The sequence below is a fragment of the Ceratotherium simum genome, chromosome 17, assembly GCF_057802395.1.
Source record: "Ceratotherium simum simum isolate JZ-2026a chromosome 17, ASM5780239v1, whole genome shotgun sequence".
Lineage (NCBI taxonomy): Eukaryota > Metazoa > Chordata > Mammalia > Perissodactyla > Rhinocerotidae > Ceratotherium > Ceratotherium simum.
The window spans coordinates 60,643,738-60,666,341 of record NC_141916.1 but is presented as its reverse complement, the minus strand read 5'-3'; the positions used below and the strand labels follow the sequence as shown (position 1 = coordinate 60,666,341).

At 50.5% G+C, this 22,604-nt stretch overlaps 1 long non-coding RNA gene across 1 annotated transcript; it reads left to right on the top strand.

The window, feature by feature from the left end:
* The first annotated feature begins 5,882 nt into the window (after positions 1-5,882).
* Positions 5,883-22,219, top strand: LOC147914843 (uncharacterized). The gene is made up of 3 exons (XR_015554904.1): positions 5,883-6,180; positions 9,608-9,760; positions 21,820-22,219. It is a non-coding gene; the product is annotated as an uncharacterized LOC147914843 (long non-coding RNA).
* The last annotated feature ends 385 nt before the right edge of the window (positions 22,220-22,604 follow it).

Genomic DNA, 22,604 nt, shown 5'->3' with positions numbered 1-22,604 from the left:
GAACTCACTGGGTTTCATTTTAAAGGCATTTTACAAATGTGGTGTCCTGGTTACTTCTTACCACAACCCTAGGAGGTGGTTACCATGTTCCCCATTACACAGGGGAGAAGACTGAGGCTCACAGAGGGACAGTCGCTTGCCAAGAGACACACAGTTAATAAGTGGGTGGACCTGGGGCCTGAGACCGAACCTGAGATCTCCAAGTCCGTGAAATTAAAGTGCACACTTAGAAAGATGACTCCATGGGTAGGCTGGGGTGGGGGAGTGGAGAGTATTTGCTTTGCTTTAGGGGTGGGTTTACTGAATCTCATGCTCAGGGCTGGTAACCCAGGGTAGGGTTAGGGACAGGAAGAAAGAGGAAGCTGTTTTACAGAATGCTCCTCAGAAAAACCTCACATATATTTTTATTTGTCTTACTTATTCAAAAAAAGCATGCTCCATGTTTTAAGTTAATATTTTCCCTTTAAATCAAATTCAATATTAATTGATAAAAGTACCTGATTATTGATTTATTTTCTAAAACAAAACAAAATAATACATCTAGTTGTCAGTTCAGGAAAACAACGGGAGTCATGTAAGTGTTTTCTAAAACTACTGAGGTAGAATAGTAAATATTGTCTGAGGGGAATTGTCAAATAGAAAATAAACGTGTTGAAGTCAGAGATGAGGCTCTTCCCTTTAACCAGTCCTAAGCGCCCGGCCAGTGCCTATTGATTGTGTTTTATTCCACAGGGCTCCTCTGGTCTGTACTTTTGTAACAAGGCAAGAGGGAGGAATGTCAAGGTCTTTGGAGTTACAAAAGCTGCTGCACTCAATTCTGTTCCGTATTGTGTAAAAGGACACATCTATGAATCAAATGCTCAGAATTAAGTTACCATGCAAACAGCACTTTCCACAGAAATTTCTATTTTGAGAATGGATTTCACAATTATACACCAACTCTAAGAAAGCAGTTTTTTGTGTGTTTTGTTTTCGTTTGGTTGTGAGTGTATTTAAATATCCTTTATTTGGGGAGATGGCAGACAGAGAGGTCGCTGAAATTCTCTCTAGCTAGTGAGACAAACATTGGTTACTGTCGCCCCAATCATCTAGACGGTGTGACAAATTTTGTGAAGGGCAGCCCTCATTGGAGTTCAGCTTTAAGCAAAGTGAGAGGACCCGTGTCAAGGGTGTTTTAATTGGCTGTCTGCATTGTGTGGACAGCCTTCTCCCTCACCCTGTGTTACACAGACCTGGCTCCAGGAGATGGCGTCTGGAAAGGAGACGCTAGGAGGAGAGGCTGGTGGACTGGAGAGCAGGGGAGAGAGAGGAGGGGCCCCAACCTGGAGGGAGGAGGGGGTGGGTAACAAGAGGCCTGAGATGGAGGAAAAGGAAGCAGAGGGGAGAGCACAACAGGAACTCAGGCCAGAGGAGGCATTGGAGACCTCCTCAGACCTCCAGGGTCAGAGAAGTCGACGAAGGAGAAGTGGACAGATGAGTCAGGACAGACAGAGAGAAAAATGCAGAAGCAGAGCAGCCTGCCAGGGGCAAGGAGGCTGGAGGGGTCGAGGTAAGAGATGACTCATGTCCCAGCCAGTTCTTTGTCCAAAGGGCTCCTGAGAAAAGGGGGAGCTGGCTGGGGAGGGGGCAACTTACCTCCACTGTGGGAGGGAGGCCCGCGCAGGCCAGAAGTGGTAAGCCTGGCCCATCAGAGACAGAAGGCAGGGTTTCAGAGGAAACAGAGGGACCAGGCCAATCACGGATGGGGCCTGGGGAGGGGCACTGGGCAAAGAGGCTAAGGTCATTGCAGCGTGAGGCTGCCCGGCCCCAGAACAAATGGGCCATGATTCCAAAGATAGGACTTAAATCAAAGAAAAACAAAACAGCATTATCAGAGGTGGATTCATCTTGCCCTGTTGAAGAAGGTTTTCTAGAAAATAAACGTCTGAAATCCAGCCCACCTTGCAGTCACCCAATATGTAACAGCAAAATAAAGAGGGAGGGGGACCCAAATATCCATCAATAAGGAAGTAGTTAAACCAGTCATGACACCCAGACTAAGTCACACTGTGAAGCAGCTGAAAACCAGAGATCGGCACACAGACTGGAGGATAAATCACAGATCAAGTGTGTGGATATGCATGTATGTCTGAGTGAGGTAATGTGTAGGGAGGCACCCCAGACTATGGACAGTGGTAATGGACTGGGCTGAGGCAAAGGGGGTGAAAGCAGAGAGGGAGAGGAGGCGTCTGGATTTGTTCTGAATACTTCATTGTTTGTTTACTTGTAAAAAAAAAAAAAAGTCACCAAAAGCCATGATAAAGATGACATGGAAGGAGAGAGAGGAGAAATAGGAGTTGGATTCTTAATTTGCAAGCTCATCCACACGGAAAGAATGAAGGCATCTTGGAGTGTCTGTGGGAACAAGAAAGGGGAGTGCCCGGCTGAGTCTGGGAAGGGACCAGGCGACCACTCTGAAAAGGCTCTTCTTTTCATGGAGTGGGTAGAAACTAGAAATAACATGTTGCAACTGATGATAACAATATGTTGGGCCTTGTCTGGGGATCTCAAAACACTTTTAAGGCACACATCTCCTCTTGTCCTGGGGAGACAGGCCGATAGCATCGTCCACAGGGAAATTAAGGGCTGGTCAGGCCACACAATGAATCATTAGGAAGACCAGAAGTAGAAGTCTAAGTTAGAGCCTGCTCAGGTTCTGGAAATGTTGCCTCATATTGTCTTAGAACTTTAGCTCTGAAAGTTGCCTGCAAGACGAGCTGGTCCTGCCTAATCTCTGCTCATCTCAGCTTGAACGTCCTCTCCTCAGAGACGCCTTCCCTGACCCCTCCAGTCTCATTTACTGCTCCTGCTCTGGCTCAGTCTCCTGACCAAGCAAGCCCCTCTTGTTCAGCATGTCTGCACTGGCTTCACCACCAGCAGTGTTCACACCTCTGCCAGACTGCAGGCACCAGCTGAGCAGGGGCCCGTTGGTTTACCATAGCACCCCAACACCAATATTTCCAGAATGGGCAGTCCAGTCTTCACCATGACACCCTCTATCCCACACCTGGCATTTGAAACTTGGTGTTGAGTAGGTGGGGTTGCCGAGAAGGCTCTGGAACAAAACCCTGCATTTCCTAAGCAGGTCAGCAGGTGAATGCTTGAACCCACAGCCTGGCCCCACTGGTATGTGTGATTCAGTCCCCTTGGCCTGGCATTGAGCCATTTGGTGAGACAAACACCTGCCCACACCCAAGACTCCAGGCGCTTTGCTGCAAGCCTGGGTGGTTAGAAGTGGCACAGGGGCAGACCCAGAGGGGAGGGAGGGACACAGGTCTTGCCAGGCTCACGGGAGCCAGAAAACAAATGAGGGGTGTTGCCAAGGAAGGTGAACGTCACCTCTCCTCTGTCTTCCTGGCCAGCAGCCCCTGCCCCGTGGGAAGGATACCCTGAAAATCCCTCTCAGAGGCCAAGGGGAGCTCTCAGCTTTTCCTGGTCACCTTGGAGGAGGGTACACCAAAGTGCAGTTTGGGTGTGCGATTCTGCCGAGCTCCACCAGGTCCCTCCCACCCCCTAAATGAGGGGAAACAATGGCAATGAGCAGATGTTTGCCCCCAAGCTGCTCGGGTGGAGGCGGCATCTCCCACTCTGCTTCTGTGTAGGAGTCAGCCAGAGGAGATGATGCCTCCCAGTTGGGGGAAAGAAGGGAGGGGTGGGGTGCAGATTGAATGGAGGAGGGCAGTGGCCTAAAAGGGTGCCCCCAATGCTGCTGAGAGAAAATTCCTGTCTGTTAGAACTGGACGTCCTGGTTCTGTGTCTCAGGGGCCGCCCCCCTTCTCAGTTATACGTCACAGCATCCTTGTCCGCAGAGTCCTGGGGAGGAGGCTCAGTGCACGGGCTGTCCTCCGCCTTCCTGCACCCATTGCCCACCTGCATGGGCGTCACCTGGGCCTTGCTGCCTTGGCTGGACAGAGGACTCCTGGACAACTTCAGGGAGGGACTTGACTCAAGTCTTGTTCCCTGGAGTCACATGGAATTTCTGACAACCTCTCCAGCATCCTGACAAGGCTCTGATTTGTTTCTCTACCCCTGACTTCACTTATCTCGGATCACAAGTAGAGGGTGACAAAGCCAGAGACCTCAGGGTTTAGGATTCTAAGGTTTTTATGCCTCTAGCTGCTCAGCCAGGAGCTTTCTTTGATTTTAGGGATTTCAAATAAAAACCACCTACCGGTCAAGCAAGTCTAAGAGACAAAACCAGTGGACCCCAGAAACCAGTGGACAGTTTTGGGAGGTCAGGGTGCACTTCCTTAGATGGATCAAGATGAGACAGAATCCCTTGGGGGTCTGGGAACCTAGGTCCCCGGTGTCTCTAGGGAGGGGCCTGGGTAAATGGAACACTGCCCTCCTCTGGGTGGAATTGGAGGTATCCCATCCTCCTCAACACCCCCACCCCTGCTGGGGAACATTTTTATTTTCTCTTGGTTGCAAAGTTACTTATGAACTTTCTGTATCAGAGCACTATTGGATATCTGAGAACCAGGAATCACTTTTGTTTTCCTAAGGTGAGAGAAATGAGGTCACCTCTCAAGAAATACACATTTTCTCAGAAAACATTGATACGATGGAAGCAGCAAGGCATAAAACCATAAACAGGGACTACTGAACCCCGTAGCTCCAGAGCTTCAAGGTCAGAGGATGTGTGTTCCAGGGGAGGAGAGACAGCCACTCCAGACAGAGCTGCTCTTGGACGACATTCTGACTCCAAGCCCTGCAGTCCCTCTCGGAGGGTGCCATCTGCCCCATTGGTGCGGCCGCTGAGATTCAGGCCAGCTCTGCACTGCGGGCTGCTCTTATCCTCATGTTTCCAGGCCCCAATACAGCCCTAGACTTGGCAGACCCGGGTACCTGCCGAGAGCCCTGTTGCGTGATCTGCTCTGCCGTGTACTAGCTGTTACCCACCGTCTCTGAGCCTCAGTTTATTCATTTGGATCCCAAAGCCTCCATAGAGAATTTACTGACTAAGTGACATAAGGTAAGTAGGAATGACCTCAGTAGGTAGTGGGAGCTCATTAATATTAGTTCCCCCTTTCCTAAGCTTCCCTCAAAGAAAAGTGGGGGTGAGGGGCATCAGTCGCCGCAGACTTTCTCCCTGGCTCCAGGCATAGCCCCCTGTGCGCTGTCCTGATGTGGGGGATGCCGGCTGCCTCGTCCTGACTGGTGGCCTGTGTCTGGTCTGAGGATAGAGTAGTTTGTCTCAACCTCCCAAGGGGTTGCTATTACTATCTCTATTTTTGCAGCTAAGGAAACTGCGGCTCAGAAAGACGAAATAGCTTATCCACGGTCACAGGATTAGTCCACAGCAGAGCTGGACTATAGACTCTAAACCCCACGCTATTCCCCCCAGACCGTGCTGCTCTGCTCTCCACCACCACTGCTGCAGAAAGCTCCAAAAATGGGTGGTGCACACACAGCTCTGTAGCAGGCAAACCCAGCCCTGTGTTCAACCTCAGAAGAACCTTGGTTCTCTCTTTCTTGGGAGGCACAGCTGGCCACACAGACGACCAAAGCAGTTCAGGGTGAAGGTCGGGGGCTAGCTGAAAATGGGAGGCAGGCTCCGGCTGTGTCTTTGGCTGTGATTATGTCAGGGACTGGCTGACAGACTGTAAGTGGTTGCTGAGGGTGCGACCATTTCCCGAGGAAAGCGTGAGGCGGGTGGGTGGTGAGGCTGGCTAATTGAGGTGGGAGGGGGAGTTTGGGGTGGGAGGCACTTCCAGGCCTTCAGATCCGGGGCTGTTCCTGTAAACAAGTGCAGCCCTCAGCTCCCTGGAGGGCCTGGGGAGCAAATGTGCGCATCTCTGCCTCTTTCCCAGCAGCTGTTCACGGGAGGACGCAGCGCTGCCGTCTCCAGCGGTCCCTCTCCCGGCTCCCCAGCCCCCCGTCTCAAGCCGCAGGAAGTGGAGCTGCTGCGAGTCTCTCCTCCAGCCTCGCCTCCTGCCGAGAGTGTCCTCTGCGAGAGCATTTCCTGGCCTAATTAAGCTGGGTAATGAGTAGCCAGGAGGGAGGGGATGAAAGCCCTAGGCAGCTCAGAGCTGGGACAGTTTATGATGGGGGCGTCTGCAGCTGGTGACACTGTTAGGAAAGTTATTTCTCATAACCCTGGGAAGTGGCATGCTGTTTCCTCAGCAGAGTGAGCCCGAGGTAAGCACAGAGGGGGTTGCGTCTTGAGCGGGCCTGGCTGGAGGGTCCTGAGAGGGCATAGGTGGGGTGGTGCTGTGGGTCTGGAGGAAGGACTGATCGAACTGTAGAGCAGTCACGAGCCACCAGGGCTAATGCCCTTGGCTTAGTCCCAGGCTGGGGAGTCCTTGGTGACCATGTGTGACTCCCCAGGCTTGGGTTTTATGTTTCATTTGGATGATAGGACTGTGCACCATGGGCAGTATCCTGAGACCCCGTCTGGCCGTTGGCTGAGAGTAAGGAAATCTGAGCTGGAAACCCATCCTGACTCCCCTTTGGTCCTCTTTTAACGTCTTTTTTTAAGGCTAAAAATTGTGTCCTGAAAAATACAGGTGCCCCAATAGCCAGGAGTGGGCCGGAGGAGCTCTCAGGCAGGAGCCTAGGGGAGAGGGGAAGGCTGACACCAGGCCTGCCTTTTCAGAGCCATTCCAGGGCCCCAAGTTGACTCCTACCACCCGTAACCTCCTCCCCAAGAACTCAGAACCCGCCCCAACTCCACAACCACAGCCTCTGTGTGGATTCACCTTTTGCTTTTGCACCTGTGTCTGTTTTGTCTGTTTGCTTTAAATCACTCTGCACTCATTCGTTAGGAGGCCAGCCCCACTGTGTATGGGGAGGAGCACTGAGCCAGGGCCCGGGTTCTGGAGCTGCTTCCATCACCGCATGCCTGACTGGACTCGGGCCATCACTGGACCTCTCAGCCATCATTTTCCCACTGTAAAACTGCGGTGTTGGTGACGCTAGCTTCCGATATGTTATGAGCCCACAACCTCCGCTTGTCCGTGAGTGGTGGGAAAGGCCAAAACTGGGCCGCACTCCCCAGGCCTGTCAAATTAGGGGACCCAACGAGCACTTTTACACTGAGGGACAATTTGCCCCTATTATGCTGTAAAGCAGAGCTGTATCCAGTCAACACTACGGGTGATGGGAAGGCTCAGTCACCCACACCCCTATAACCAATATTTGGATCTTTTCTAAGACCTGTTTGGGGCCATGTTCTCAGAGCCCCGTTTCCTCCGTTGCACTCTTGGTGGTCAGAGCCCAGGGCCATGGGGAATTTCTGGGGATTCCTCCTTTCTTTCTCCTCTCCCTGCGCTCGTTCCCCCTGCTGTTCTCATCCTCCCATCTACTCTCTCGGCCTCCTGTTTCTTTTTTCCCCAGTTGTATTGAGATACATTTGATATATGACATTGTCTAAGTTTAAGGTGTATAACATACTGATTTGATATATGTATATATTGGGAAGTGTTTCTCTAATAGAGAACAGTCCAATCACAAATCACCCTGGATTTCCCACTTTCTCCCTTGCTGTAGCTGTCCATGGAGTAGAAGGAGACTGGGCGGCCAGACGCCTGACCAGGGAGGGCATGTCTGAGCTGCCCCGCCTCTGCAAGGAAGGCCTGGGCTTCAGAATTCCTCGGGGAGGCTCCCTGGAGTTCAGAAAAGGGGAGAGCAGGCCTGGAAGTTTCCACTCCGTGACCCTCCTTACCCTCTGGCTGGGCAGCCGAGCTCAGAAGCCTCTGGCGTCCTCCAGCCCTGCAGCAGCTGGGCAGGCCTGGGGAGCCAGCTCACCCTGAATGTGTAATCCTGGTTAAAAAGAGAGAAGAGAAAGGATCTGGTAATTTCCCAGGACACAGACAACTGAAACCTGATACTCTTGTCAAGGGAGTCCTTTCACTGAGAGAGGCAGGGAGAGAAAGAAAAAGAAGGAAGGAGGACGGCAGGAAGGAAAGTGTGTGAGACACCATTCAGGATCAGGGCCAGCAGGAAGCACCGACCACTGGCAGAACGGGAGTGCTCCCTGTGTCACCGCCCTGCCCCTGGCCTGACGCTGACTCCTGATGAGAAGGTCCACCCAGTGCGGACAATGGCAGCAGCGGCAGCTTTCGAGGCCTGTCTGCCATCCCCACCTGTGCTTCTCCGGAGCCTCTGTCCCTTTTCGAGAAGGCTGGGAGCTCCTTCTCGCCTTCCCTGCCTTTTGTGTGAAGAGGCCAAATAATGCTGTTGAGAAAAATGTGCCCAAAAGCCTTCAGCATGGACCAGTAAGAAGCAGTTCTTGCTTTCTTTCATTCAGCAGACATTCACTGACTAACGGGATGAATGAAAGAGATGCTGTCCTATCTGGTCAAATGTGTGGTCAGAGAGGAAAAGGATTCCAGCCTGACTGGAAGGTCAGGGCTGTTCATCCTTGTTGCACTACGAAGAATTGCGGGCATTTATTAGTCTAAAGCCATAGAAATCTGGGAAGGCTGAGGGGACGAGCTCTGTGCCAGGTGCAGTTCTGGGAGATGTACGTGGCTTATATGGCAAAGCACCTGTCCTGGAGGTATAGTCTGCCATCTGGCTGGGACAGCCGGGCTTCCAGCGCAATTAGGAACGATGTACGGAGAAATCAAGTATGGAGTCCAAATGTGTGATAGGGCCAGTGAATGCTCCTGCAGTCCATCCTGGTGTGGCCTTCTGGAGAAGGCCTCCTCCAGGTAAATCTTCCCCGGCGTCACTGGGAGTCAGCAGCGTTTGTTGAGCTCCCGGAGTGGGCCAGGCACCAGCCTGGGCCCGGGGTACTGCTGCCGACAAGGCCAACCGTCTCTGCCCTGGTGGGGCTCCCCTACAAGTCTGACTTCATTCTCATCACACGCTTGTGTTTTATAGTTCGTGTATTTATTTGTTTACACGCCATCTGTATTCAAAAAGGATTCAAGGCCATTGATAATTAACGGCACCATGCCATAAAACCCCAAACCAGATTAACGGTTGAGGTCCAGGCTGTAAAGGTTGCTGAGCAAGAGAATAATTACATCAGAAAACCTAGATTCAGGGAAATGCTGTAACATCTGAGCCTAAAAATTGTCTCTGAGTTGCCTGGTGGTTGTGTCAAAAGGGAAAGAGTGTGTCTGATAAAAAAGAAGCGTTTCTTGTGCGGGTCCCTTCTCATAGGAACTGACATGCAGGCTCACTTCTTACACACTCAGCCTTGCCCAAGCGCCGTCAGCTCCGCAGAAGCGCGAGCGCACAGCTCCTTTGCTTCTTAGGTGGCTCTGCCTCCTTGACCTTGTGAAGGCCACTGGCCATGGTCAAGGTCCAGCACAGACATTACTCTGCTCGCTGTCTTGTGGCTGGGGCCAGATGCCTTCCCTGTGTCCGTGCCCCTCCTCCTCGGCCCTGTCACAGCTCTCTCCGGGCCCTGAAGTGGGTCCTCGTTCCTTTCCTCACCATCTGATGATCTTCTCCAGAGCAGGAGCCTCTCCCTTATCTCTGTTCCCAGGGCCTAGCACAATGCCTAGTGTAGAAGACCCAATAGATATTTGCTGCTAACAATTTTTTTGCACTTAATTATGTGCCAACACCATGCTAATTGTCTCACATGTATTATCTCATTTAACTCTTACAGTTACCTTGTGACACGGGCGCTATTACTATGCCTATGTTACAGATGAAAAGGCTGAGATCCCGTGAGTGCGCGAGGGCCCGCGGTGGTGGAGCCGCCTTCGGCCTCAGGTCGGCCTGACTTCGCAGCCATTGGAGGGTGTGCGGCGTTTTCCAGGTATGGCCTCTTATTGGAATTATTTTTCTGTTTAACTAGATTGTGAGCCCTTGAAGGAAAGTGGGGAAAGTCTTTCTATTTCCACAGTGGCCCGCACAGTGCTTTCCATGTAGTAGGCACTTGTGAAATATTTTTTGGCAACGATAGCTCTTAACGAAGATGCATGGAGAATGACACCACGGGCGGCAGCGTGGTGAGATGGGACTTGATGACACCCTCATCAGCCAGTGGTTGAGTCACATCTGTGGTGTCCGTAGGCCTTAGAACTTACAGCTAGAAGGGACGTGAGAACTCATCAACTCCGACCACCACATTTCACAGCCGAAGAAACAGTTGCAGAGAGGTGAAGCGTCCTGTCTAGGGTCGTTCAGCTCATTAGTGGCAGAGCTGACCCCACACTGGATCAGTTTCCAACTTGATTCAAAAATTCACCTCAATTCTGCAAACAAGGTGAGACAAAAGTCCAGCAGTGGGGACCTTCTGCCACGGCAGTGCCCCTGGCGGCGTGGTGGTGGGCGCCGGCCGGGCTCTCCTTCCAGCCTGCTCTACAGTGGGCACTGCTTCTCCCTCACCCCTCCCACCCCCACCGTAGCAGCCACTCTTCACCTCCTCCAAGGCCATACCTTCCTTCTCAGGTTGTGAGAGTCTCTCTTGCTTAAAAGAAAGGTATTGGTGAATATCCATCCTTCATCAATTACTGACTCCCTGCTGTGGGCACAGCCTCTGTTCAGGCTCCTAGAGGAAGTGTTGCTCCCAGCTCACAGCAGTGGTTCTCAGCCAGGGGTTGTTCTGCCTCCAGGGGGGACATTTGGCAGTGTCTAGGGACATTTTGATTGTCATAACCCTGGGAAAGGGTGCCACTGCCATTTATGGGGTAGAGGCCAGGGATACTGCTAAAAATCCTTTAATGCACAGGATGGGCCCCATGACAAAGAACTATTTGGCCCCAAATGTCAGTAGTGCTGAGGATGAGACACCCTGCTATACAAGCAGAAGGGGGGAGAACTCCTGTCCACTGATTCCTCCTGGAGGAGTTTCACTGCCTCCTCCTCCCTCCCCCATCCAGTGGGTCGGCATGTACCTCCTCAGAGTCATTGGGTTGGGCAACCTTTTCTCCTGCCACTTCCACTGTCCATTTTCCCTCCCACAAAATACAGAGGAAAAAAGAAAACTATTTTATTGAGCACCAGGCAGCAGAATGCTTGTTGTTTCATGTATGTCACTTGTCACTCAACTTCAACTGAAAAAGAAAGAGTAGTTAAATTTGTGGGGTAGATGTTATTTCCATTTTACCAACGAGAAAACTAAGGCACGGAGAAGTTATGTAGCTTGTCCAAGGTCACACAGGCGTTCGCTGTCTCAAACCCAGCCCCGAGCTGTCCAGTCCAGTGCTCCGGCTACTTTCCACAAAACAGTGTGGGGCTGTGCAGACAGATTTGAAACAGTCGGGAAACGGAAGGCAGATTTGTTTTCCTCAAACACCAAATCCATCTCCTGCCTTGTCCATAAAACAGTAAAGATAGAGTTCTGAGGAAATACGGAAGCTTGGGGATAAAGATAGGCTAGTACCCTGTCTTCCTAGTTACACTGTCTTACTTAAGCTTCTCGGAACTCAGGTGAGTCAATAGTAACCCAAATTTAAACTCCAAATAACCAAAGAAGCCTCTGGGGGATCTCCACCACCCAGCCAGTGGCACACACCTCCCTTCCCTGGGAGGAGGCACTCTGGGGTTCCTCTCCTGTCTCGCCCCTGACAGAGGCCCTCAGTAATGCCAACCATTGGCCCTGGGGACTTATTAAAGAGCACCACCTCAGAGCTTCTGACTACCCAACCCAGAGTCTGTTGTGACAACCTTTATTTTGTTAATAAGAGCATACCGTGTGTGTCTGTGTGTGTGCCCGCGCACACGTGCACATGTGCTACTAGAAAGGTGCCCTTTATTCAGGGTTTAAACTGGGCCTTGGCCCCCTGGCCTCTGAGCTGCTTCCTGCTGCCCTGGTCCCAGGGATCATTTGCCCTCAGTCTGGAATGGAGCTGGGTCCCTCCCAGCTTCTGCTCCGATTAACCCCTTCCTTCCAGCTTGCCGGTGCCTGGCAGAGGGGCTCTGGGCCAAGTGGCCAGACACTCACTGGCTCCAGGGCTGCGGATGCCATAAACTCATTTTCCTTGGGGACCCCAGAGCTGTGCGATCACTTTCAGAAAGCACAACTGTTTTGTTTGAAATGGCTCCAGGAGGAGGGAGAGCTGAGGGCTCTGTACACATGTTCCTCATCTGCCATTGGTGGGGAGCAGGGCTAGGGGGGCTGCGGTGAGGGGGTGCCGGGGGGTGCTGGGGGGCAGGCACAGGAGGCGAGAGAGGCGGCTGCAGCTGCTGCTGCTGGGAAGTTTGGCTTCAGGGAGGAATGGAGAGAAAGAGTGTGCAAGGAAGAAGGGTGGGACTTGGGGACAGGGGCGGTGTCACGGGGGAGGAGGGAGCAGGTGGTGACTTGTTTATCTGCTCAGCTGTTTTGTGTCCAGGAGCCTGTGAGAGAGACAGAAGCAGCTGGGAGGAGAAAAAGCAACCCGGCCAGGGGCCCTCTTCGTCCTTCTGCCTTAGCCACAGGTTCTGCAAGCAAAGCAAAACCACCAGAGAGTGATTCACAGGGGGATAGCCCTCCCTCCCCTACTCGGAAGGGTTTCTTTCGGGGGCCGTATGCTAGTTTCTGCTATGCAAACATGCGGCGTGGCCTCCTCGCCTTGGCGCAATGGCTGTGCTCGGGTGGGCATCCCCCTGGGGTTATTCCTGGTGCAAACACACAAATGTCCCCGGGCCTCAGTCTGGTGTGCTCCCGTGTGTGAACTGACACAGCCCTTGGGGGCCAGACTAGCTAGCTCCTAGCCTTGGTGTCCGCACAGACCAAAGCAACGAAAACTATCGCCAGTGGGAACAGGCTAGCTGCCCCACCCCTGTCCGTTCTCCCCAGTGTCTCCTTCCCCTTCCCGGCAGCCCAGTTCGGATTTCCCTCTGCAGCTGCCCATGTCTGGGCAACGATCCTTGTTGGTTCCCTGCACGCCCCAGTGCGTGTGTCTCGTTTGCATGCTCCATTATCTGCAGGCAAGGCTGGGCTGCGGCTTAATTTGTCCTAATGTCTTTCGACCAGGTTAATAAACACCCCACCCCTTTCAGCACATGAAAATCTGGAAAGCAGTTATGCTTTAATTACAGTGCAATTTCAAGAGTTTGCTTGTTTTTTTCTCCCTTGGCTTGTTCTCTGTCTTATTATTTTCTCCGTGTCGTTTGTTTGTTTAAATGAGAACATTTGCTGGAACTTCCGTAGGTGATTCTGCCACCCTCCTGCCCCGGAGGCGAGTCTGATGCCAAGGGACTTTTTCTGCCTCCCCCTCGGTGCACAAAGCAAGGGCGTCTCTGTTGACAAGGGGTCTGCTTCTCTGGCACTGGGCCTGGTGGCTGGGGACAGTGTAAGAAAAGCAAATGCCTTTTGCTTAGGTCTCTGATGCAGTTAGTGGCCGCCGGCTCCTTTGAGCAGCCCCAAACCAACCACTCAGGAAGAACACAGGTCCCAGCTCGCTGCTCTCTGAGCACAATGCCCCTCGGCCTGTGCGGCGTCCACGGATGGGAAGGATGGAAAAGCCTGTGGTAGGCTGACTGAGAGGTTTGGGGAAAGGAGAAGAGTGAGGCATAGTGCGGCTGTCTGTCCGTCCGTGGGTCACGAGGCCCAGGGCTGTCTCCTGGGAGAGGCCAGCTAGGGTGGAAAACGCTGGCGTGTGCAGTTAGCAGTCTCAGCTTCTAGTTAGTACCTGCTTTGCTACTAACTAGGTGGTCCTGGGCCGGACACTTCCCCTCTCTGGGCCTTTCTGGGTAAAATGCAGGACTGGAGGCTCAGATCTCAGGGTTTACAGATTTTGTTGTGTTTAGAATGCTAGTTTCTTTGTCTGCAGCCCATTTCCTTCTCCAGAGACCAGGTAGCCCCATAAGATCACTGCGTAGGGGTAACACAGCCAGCTCCATGACTCCCTGCTGTCCTGAAGCCAGATGTGCTGGCTCTAGCCCCAGTTAAAACTTGCATCACGACAAAGCTCTGGAAGTTTCCCGCTTAGGTCAGGGGTTCCAAAGGGCAGAAGAGCCAGGATACTACCCTTGTGAGCATTTCCTGCATAGCTTTCTATGGAGTCAGTGGCCCTCTGCCAGACCTCCTGCACCATGTGCACCTTCCCCTCCCGAGGAGGTTCCCGAGCCCACTTTACGTAAGTCAGGGTGGCACTCTTGGGCTTCAGATGGATTCCACTCAATTTACCAAATGTGTCTTGAGCACTTACTCTGTGAGCGACACTGCCGGACCCAAAGGAGTAAAGAGGACATACGTGACCTGGTCCCGGTCCTAGCAGAGTCTGCTGACTGCTGGTGAGCCAGAGCTCACATACGAAACCACTGGAGGGCAGTTCTGTCATGCATCTCCCTTTACTCCCTACATCCTTAAAGAACATGGGAAAGAAATCATTCAGTTGACTGATAAATTATTTTAAAAGTGATAGTGGAATTTCTTCCTTATATTTAAGAAAACTGGCCATGGGCAATTTATTCAGGTAGATTGTACTTTGAAGTACTTTGTCAACTGCATTCGTGATCATAACGGTAATACCAGCTGTTGTTCACTGAGTGCCGGCTATACGGACCAAGCATTTTGGCATATATTATCTTGTTGGATTCTTTTATGAGAGAGGTATTATTAAAATATCCATTTTATTTTTTTTATTTTTTATTTATGTATTTATTTTTTGGTGAGGAAGATTGGCCCTGAGCTAACATCTGCCAATCCTCCTCTTTTTGCTGAGGAAGACTGGCCCTGGGCTAACAACCATGCCCATCTTCCTCTACTTTATATGGGATGCCGCCACAGCATGGCCTGACAAGCGGTGCGTCAGTGCACGCCCGGGATCCGAACCAGCGAACCCTGGGCCGCTGCAGAGGAGTGCGCGTACCCAACCACTTGCACCACCGGGCTGGCCCCTAAAATATCCATTTTAGATGAGGAAATTTGTGCTCAGAGCTCAATGAGTGTTTGATGGAGCCAGTATTTGAGGCTGTGTCTCCTTAAGTCCAAGGCCAGGGCTGGCATTCTAGAGAGACATCAAGAAAGGCCGTGGCTGACCCCTCAGTTGTGGATGGTGTGTGCCTCAGCGTCTGTGATGCCATCAGTGCCCAAAGGTCAAGTCCCCACAGTCCCTTCTCTAGCCATTTGCACCACGTTATGAGGAAATCCAGCACCGATGAATCTGGTTGCCCAACCTGTTGGAGTCTGGCTTTTGAGGGCTTTGTGTCCCTCGATTCTCTGTGCTGCTGGCGAGTGGTCAGCCCTGATGACCCTCTGCCTCAGAGGGATGACAATACAGGGTTGTCTGGTCAGTGCAAGGAGTGAGGGTTCTGGGATTGCCTTTGTTGTTTGCTTATTTTAATCAATTTTTTCAAAAATTTTGAATACTTATTGTGTGCAAGCCCCTCTGGTGGTGGCAGGGGTTTTGGTGTGGAGGTAGACAAGCCGGGCGTGGTTCTTCTCCTCAAGGAGCTTACAGTCTCCAGAAATATTCTTCAAGTCTGTATGTTTGGCCCACTTCCTTTTCCACATGAGTTATGCGATAGTTTTGTCAAGTTCCATAGAGTTGTTCACTGATGTTTTATGGACATTGTGCTATGTCTGTCGATTGACTTGGGGAGCATCAACCTCATTTTTGATCTTTGTAGCCAGGAATGACTTTCTATTCTGTAAATGGTTCTAACTTCAGGGCCCAGCCTTGGTGCTGATTATCTTACTGTGCTATTTATTTTTTCTAGCTTTATTGAGATACAATTATGCATAACATTGTGTAAGTTTAAGGTGTACAGCGTGTTGATTGATACAGTTATGTCTTACTGTGCTATTAACTCTGTTCATCCTCACACTGGGATGAATGCCTGAGGCGGGGGCAGGGGATGGGGGAGGGGGGTGGCTCTTGCTTTCCTGTGTAGGGCCTGCCTCTCCCAGGGGCCGCCTTTGGGAGAGACGTTTATCTTCATCTCATCGCCAAGAGGCCAGTCAGGAGTCCTGCCTGGGTTGTCCAGCCCCAGGACTAATGCTTCCTGGAGTGGTTCTAGGGGCTCAGCAGTCTCTAAGCTCATTCAAGCCTCAAAGAATCTAGGCTGAAACAGCAGGGGGCCCAACAGCTGGGTAGAACACCAAGAGAGGGTGCCAGATAGGCAACACTTGACCAACAGAGGCCCCAGCTTCATGTCTCCATCCTACAGTTATCTTCATTTAGTTTGTCAACTTTTCATTATGAAAAGTTTTTTTTTTTCCCATTTTTATTATGTTACAAACACATGTAGAAAAGTAGAAGGAATAGTGCAAGGAATATTTATATATCTGCCACCTAGATTCAACAATGGTTAACCTTTTGCCATATTTGCTCACTCTATCTATCTATCATCTATCTATCTACCTACCTACCCATCTATCTATCATCTATATATTTCTGAATCATTTTAAAGCAAATTACAAGTATAGTGACTCTTTTCCTTCAAATACATCTCTAGAAAGTAAGGATATTGTCCTATATAATCACAAACCATTGTCACAGCTAACAAAATGAAAATAATTATCTAATTTAATCTAATAACCAGGCCATATTCAAGTTTTCCCATTTGCCCCCAAATATCTTTCGAAGCTGGTTTCTTGAACCCAGGACCTGATCAAGGATCATGCCTTGCATTTTGTTGTAATTTCTCTCAAATCTATTTTAATCCAGAACAATCGCTTCTCCTTTTATAGTTTTTGACTCTTGAAGAGACAGATATCTTGTATAGTATTCCATATTGGGAATTTGTCAAATTATTTCCCCATTGTGTCATTTAACTTGTCCATTTATCGTACGTTTCACGTAAACTGAAAGTTAGGTCTAGAAGGCTTGATTAGATTCTGCTTGTAACTTCTTGGCAAGAACACAGCCTAGGTATTGCCTCTGGTTCTGTCTCAATAATGGAGGCTATCCTCAGGAGGACAGACGAGAAGGTGGCAGAACGTGGGCTGGGAGGAGACTGGGCCTTCCCTCGACAGGTTCCTGTGACACATCTCAGAATGTGTGCCAAAGAAGGGTCTTCCTTTACCAACTGGGGCTTAAGAAGTGTGTTCAGGGCCGGCCCCGTGGCTTGGCAGTTAAGTGCGAGTGCTCCGCTGCTGGCGGCCCGGGTTCTGATCCCAGGCGCGCACTGACGCACCGCTTCTCAGGCCATGCTGAGGCCGCGTCCCACATACAGCAACTAGAAGGATGTGCAACTATGACATACAACTATCTACTGGGGCTTTGGGGGAGAAAAAAATAAATAAATAAAAATTATAAAAAAAAAATAAAGAAGTGTGTTCAGGCTTAGGACCCTGGCACGGGAACTCCACTGACAGAAAGCAGCTGTCTAGGGAGCCATGAGCTGCAGCCCAAGGCCCCTTCCAGGAATTTGGTGACAGCTCTGGCCCCCCTGTCCTGGATCTGAGTGGCAGTGTTGCAACATGGTGTAAGGAAAAAGGGCAGATTTGGAGAGAGTCAGACTGAGTGCTGCAATTTTTCAGCTTTGTGATCTTGGGCAAGTCATTTGAACTCCTTGAGCCTTGGTTTCCCTGTCTGTGAAATGAGTACTGTAATTATCCTACTTAGAGTAGTTTTAGGGATTAGCACTAACGGACTAGAGATACCTGGCATATGCGGGTGCTCGGTAGATGGAAGCTAACGTTGTGAATAGAGCTCTGGGCGCAGCGATGGGCCTACGGCCAGTACTCAGGGCTGCTGTCTCATCCTTCAAACAATAGGGTGACCGAGTACTATTCCCCCAGGTGTTGGGGTGGGGTGAGGCTTGAAGTAGCCGTAGCCGTCCTGACATAAGGGACTATTAATTCTCTAATTAAAACAAGCCAAGGCGTGGGGGCTGGCAGTAAACAAAGCCATTTCACAGGTCTTGAGAGCTGGCGACCAGTCTGTGGTTATGCAAGGTGACCCCTCTGCCCGCTTGTTAATTTAGCCCGGGCTTGCTGGTGGCCCTATGCCTGCTATGGCAGGGCCTGCACGCTGGTCGTCGGTTTCCTCAGGTAACTTGCAGCCTTGTGTAATACAGCTTTTAGGGCATATCATTTGCACATAAACTCTGGAGTTAAGATCAGGAAAAACTCACCTCTTGAGATTTAAAAACAATAAACACCAACATAAAATGGTTGAATGTAGCTTTATACATGAGAAACCCACCCCAAAATATGGTTAACGATTTGAGCGAATGATGGAAACCAGGGAAGCATCCTAGTGTTGGCAACTGGACTCATGATTAGAATGTCACACTCTAGTGAGGATTTAAATGACAGAATGCATAACTAGTAGTGGCCTAAACAATCAAGGCACATCTTATCTCATATAACAGGAAGTCCAGAAGGAGATGTCTGCAAGATCTGGCAGCTCAACAATGTTAAGGCTCTGTTTCAGCTTCTCCATGATTCTCTTGGCTTTGCCTTCATGATCACAAGGTGGCTGCTGCAGCGCCAAGTGTTACACACCATTGTGACAATCAACAAAGACGGCAAAGGGGAATTTGCTCCAAAGGTCCCCAGCCAAAGTCAATGTCCTCTTATGCTTCTGCTAGAGCAGATCATATGCCTACTCCAATAACTGTCAAAGAAGCCTGGGTCCCCAGCATGGGTCAGACCAATCACAGTTCACTCTCTAGGGCTGGGTCCACCTTCCCTGAAAATATTGCCACTCCAAACAAAATAATCAGGAACAAAGGAGGAGTTGGGTGGACAACCAGCAACCTCTACCTTAGTAACTAAAGAAAGTCACCCTCTGATGAACTCTATCAGGAGCTCCCTGAGGAGAAACGTGTCTGCACTGAGTCCAGCGAAGGTAAGCCAAAAAGCAAGATTCGAGAAATGCCATCTTTATATGCAGGGAGAGGTGGGTTCCAAAGAGAGAGCAAGGAAAGAAGCAAACTGTGAGCTTTCCTTTGCCACCTAAGGTATACACCCTGATCACGTGGCTTCAAAACGAGACCCGTGGCTTTGTTTTCAGGGAAGGCTCCTCGAGTAAGAGCAGCTCCTTTCTGGTGAGGACCAAGAGTTAACTTTGTAACAGCGGAGCAGCCCCCTGGCTCTGCCTCTGGGAGAGCTGTGAACCAGGCGTCTGGGGCTGTAGGGCAAACATTTGGGGCCGTGGTTCTGGGACCCCCTCCCGGGCCCCCTCCCGGATTTCATGAGGAACTGGAGAGCATACGTTTGTCTGAAAGGGGCAGCTACTAGTTTTGCTTTGTATGAAGGAGGGTCCAATCTTGCCCAACCTTCTGATTTTTCAAGAGAAGTTAAAATTTTAAATTTTTGTGGGAAATTATCTCATTTGAAAAAGCTAGCAAAAAAATGTTTTTAAAAAATATTTTAAATATGCTGGACCAAACACATCTGTGGGTGGGATTTTGACATAAGGGATGTTATTGGAATAATGAAAATGTTCTAACACGTATTTAAGCTAATGGTTGTGCAACTTAACTTAGTAAATGTACTAAAAATCATTGAATTGTACACTTGAAATGAATGAATTATATGATATGTAAAATATGCCTCAATAAAGTATAAAAAAAAATTGGGGCTGCAGGCTGTAGGTTTGCTGTGGACTGGAATATTGTTCCTAAGGCGTTTCTATCCTGGTTTTGGTTTTGTAAAGGCAGCAACCCTGCTGACAGCTGAGAATTGACATCATCAGTTTATGAGGGAAGAAGCAAAACCTAGTTGTTGGGTGGGCCGTGGAGTCACCTGAGTTGAATTCCACCTTCCCCAATTACTAGCCTTGTGACCTTGGGCAAGTTAACTCTCTAGACGAGTTACCTTCTTGAGACTCACTTTCCTCATCTCTGCAATGGGTATGATAATAACACCTAGAAGATTAAATGAAATAATACATGTAAAGCATCTGGCACAATGTAAATCCTCAAGTACAGTATATTTACTATTAGAGGTTCTTGCCACAAAACACATGTACCCATTTAGTCCCTGGACTATGGGTCTCCCTCTTCCTTCCTGGGAGACGGGTTAAACTCCAGTCTGTGCCATTGAGTGAGGGGACTGAAAATGCCATGGGCTAGTGCTCGGGTGTGCCTGTGGACAGAGGGCTCTCCCCCATACCTCAGAGGTCCACGGGGCTCAGGAATTTCAACCCACATCTTCAGCCCAAAGATCGTTGAGACTTCGCAGGGCTTCCAGGAGCTGTGTGCATGTACTGAAGGAGAGAGAGAAACTAAAGGAGTGTTTCTTGGGAAGCTCAGATTTAGGCTCGTTTTTCTTAGGAATTCCAGGAGGGTTGATTAGCATCCTTCTGTTCCTGTCGTTAAAGCCAGATTCATGCTGAATCAAGCTTCTGATGAACTGCTTGTATCCTTCGGAAGTCATGTACCAGAGACGGGGAGAAGTTCAGTGAGGAGGCTGTGCCCCTACAGCCTCCCCCACCCAGTTCGTTTTCAACCTCCAGCAGTGGCCCTGTGGAGCTGGGCATTGGCTTGGGGGTCCCGGGCTCTGGGGAAGCTGGCACTCTCACCTCCATCTGTTGACTTGGCACAACCCGTCTCCACTCCGCTCCAGCAAATGTTGCTCCTAAAAGGGCCCGGGGACACTCGCTGACTTCCTAAGTGAAAATGAATTCTAATTTACTTGGTTCAGACAGGTTTGAAAGATATTCCCAGCATATCACCGGAAATGAAGGCACTTTGGCCATCACTAGGGCTGGGTCACTGCCCTGTGGACTCTGTGTGTGTAGAGGAGAGGGAGGCCCCATCCAGAGCAGCCCCAGCACACCCAGGAAACCGAGGAGGCGCTGCAGAATTCCCCAAGCGATGTAGGCAGCACGTGAACTGGGGTAAAACAGAGGGGCCTTTCAGAGGGGTGCTGTGGGGCTGAGGAAAGTTCGGGGAAGCTGCCTGCACTCCCAGGCCGATCTGAACCCCTGGGCCTAAAAATGTAGGGGAGAGAGAAACGCATGCCAGGCCAGACAGTCTGTCTTGGTCCTCAGTTCCCTGTGCTCTCTGTCCCCTCTCGGGCTCTCTCTGATTCTGCTTGTCTTTCTCTAGTTCTGTACGCTCCTCCTCTTTTTCCTCTTCCTTCCCTCCCTGCCCACATCCTGTCAACTGATACCCTGTGCAGTCAATGAGTAGCCACAGGCCTCCTAGACAAACGAGGGCATTATGACCAGCAATAGAGGGCTTCCAGGGGGCTGAGGGGTTTGAGGGGCGGTGGGAACGGGCTGCAGGGTGAGCACACGTGCCCGGTCCTGTCGGGTGTGTCTGCATAGGTGGGGTCTGCAGGGGTGGGATGGGGAGCCCCTTTCCCCTCCGCCATCAGTGGAGAGAGCTTTCAGTTCACATTTGGTGTGGGTGGCAGATGGGACTATGGTGAGCAAGACCCACCGTCGACTTGTGATGTGAGAAACTTGAAATGAAACTCTGGAGACCGCGCGTTGTCTGTGTGATTGGGGCTTTCTGGGGCTCCACTGTTTTGAACAGAACAATCTGTAGCCTGAACAATGGCTCAGACTCCTGAATGCTCCTGTCTGGGTGGTTTAGCTCTTGCGCCCCTGCACCTCATTGATCTCCCTCATTCCGAGTTCCAGCAGCAGTTGAAGTCTGGACCACACGAGTTAGAACCCCCTTACACATTGCCTGGGGCTGCTCCTGTCATTTCCTCAGTTTGTCTGGCCTCCCCAACAAGAATTACAGGCTCCTTCAGGCCTGGGACCAAGTGTGTCAGATACTTCCTAAGCTCCACCACTTAATAAATACCTCTTGATTAGACCAGCCAGCGTCTGCATTGCGGTGGGGCCTTGCTCTCAGCTTTTGTGGCCCCACCTTCACTATGCTCAGCACAGAGAGGCCTCAATAAGTGGTTTCTACCTGAGGGAGTTATTTTTTCCTATTAACAAACGACAGGACAGATCTTTCCGAAATTTTGCAGGGGGTACTTAAGTCCAAACTTGATCTGCTGATTTTAACACATCTCTGCCTTCTCTTCCACAGTCACGTCCTTCAACGGGTGAAATGGCTTGGTGTCAGTATTCCTTACTCAGATGGTGTTACTGGTAAAATTGTGTCCCCCCCCCAGATTCATACGTTGAAGCTCTAACCCCCAGTACCTCAGATGTGACTGTCCTTGGAGACAGGGCCGTTAAAGAGGTGATTAAGTTAAAACGAGACTGTTAGGGTGGGCCCTCATCCACCTGACTGGTGTCCTTATAAGAAGAGGAAATTTGGACACACAAAGCCTGGGGTCACACGCACAGAAAGACCACATGAGGACACGGAGAAGGTGGCCGTCTGAGCCAAGGAGAGAGGCCTCAGAAGAAACCAGACTGGCCGACACTTTGGTCTTGGACTTTTAGATTCCAGAACTGTGAGAAAATAAATTTCTGTTGTTTAAACCACCAGTCTGTGGTGTTTTGTTGTGGCAGCTAATACAGATAGAGAAGTGGAGACCCCCCAGAAGGGAAGTATCTTCTATCACAGATAAAGTGCCCAGGCTTTCTGGAAATCCCCCGTTGTCATGTGTCCACATGCATGGGAATTCCCAAAGGGGTCCTGCAGTCCAGCTGTGTCTTGGATTTACACCTTTGGGTGCTCCCTACAAACAAAAAAAACGGTCTCTGTCTCCATCAAATTCTTCCCCTGACTCTGACCTCTCCAAGCCCTTTCCCACTCACTCACACTCTGCCCCACATTGCTGCAAGTGCCCTGTGAAATGTGTCACCTTGCATTGTAAGGAAGTACAAGACACAAGCTGCGCTGTGGTTGAGGTGACTCCTAAG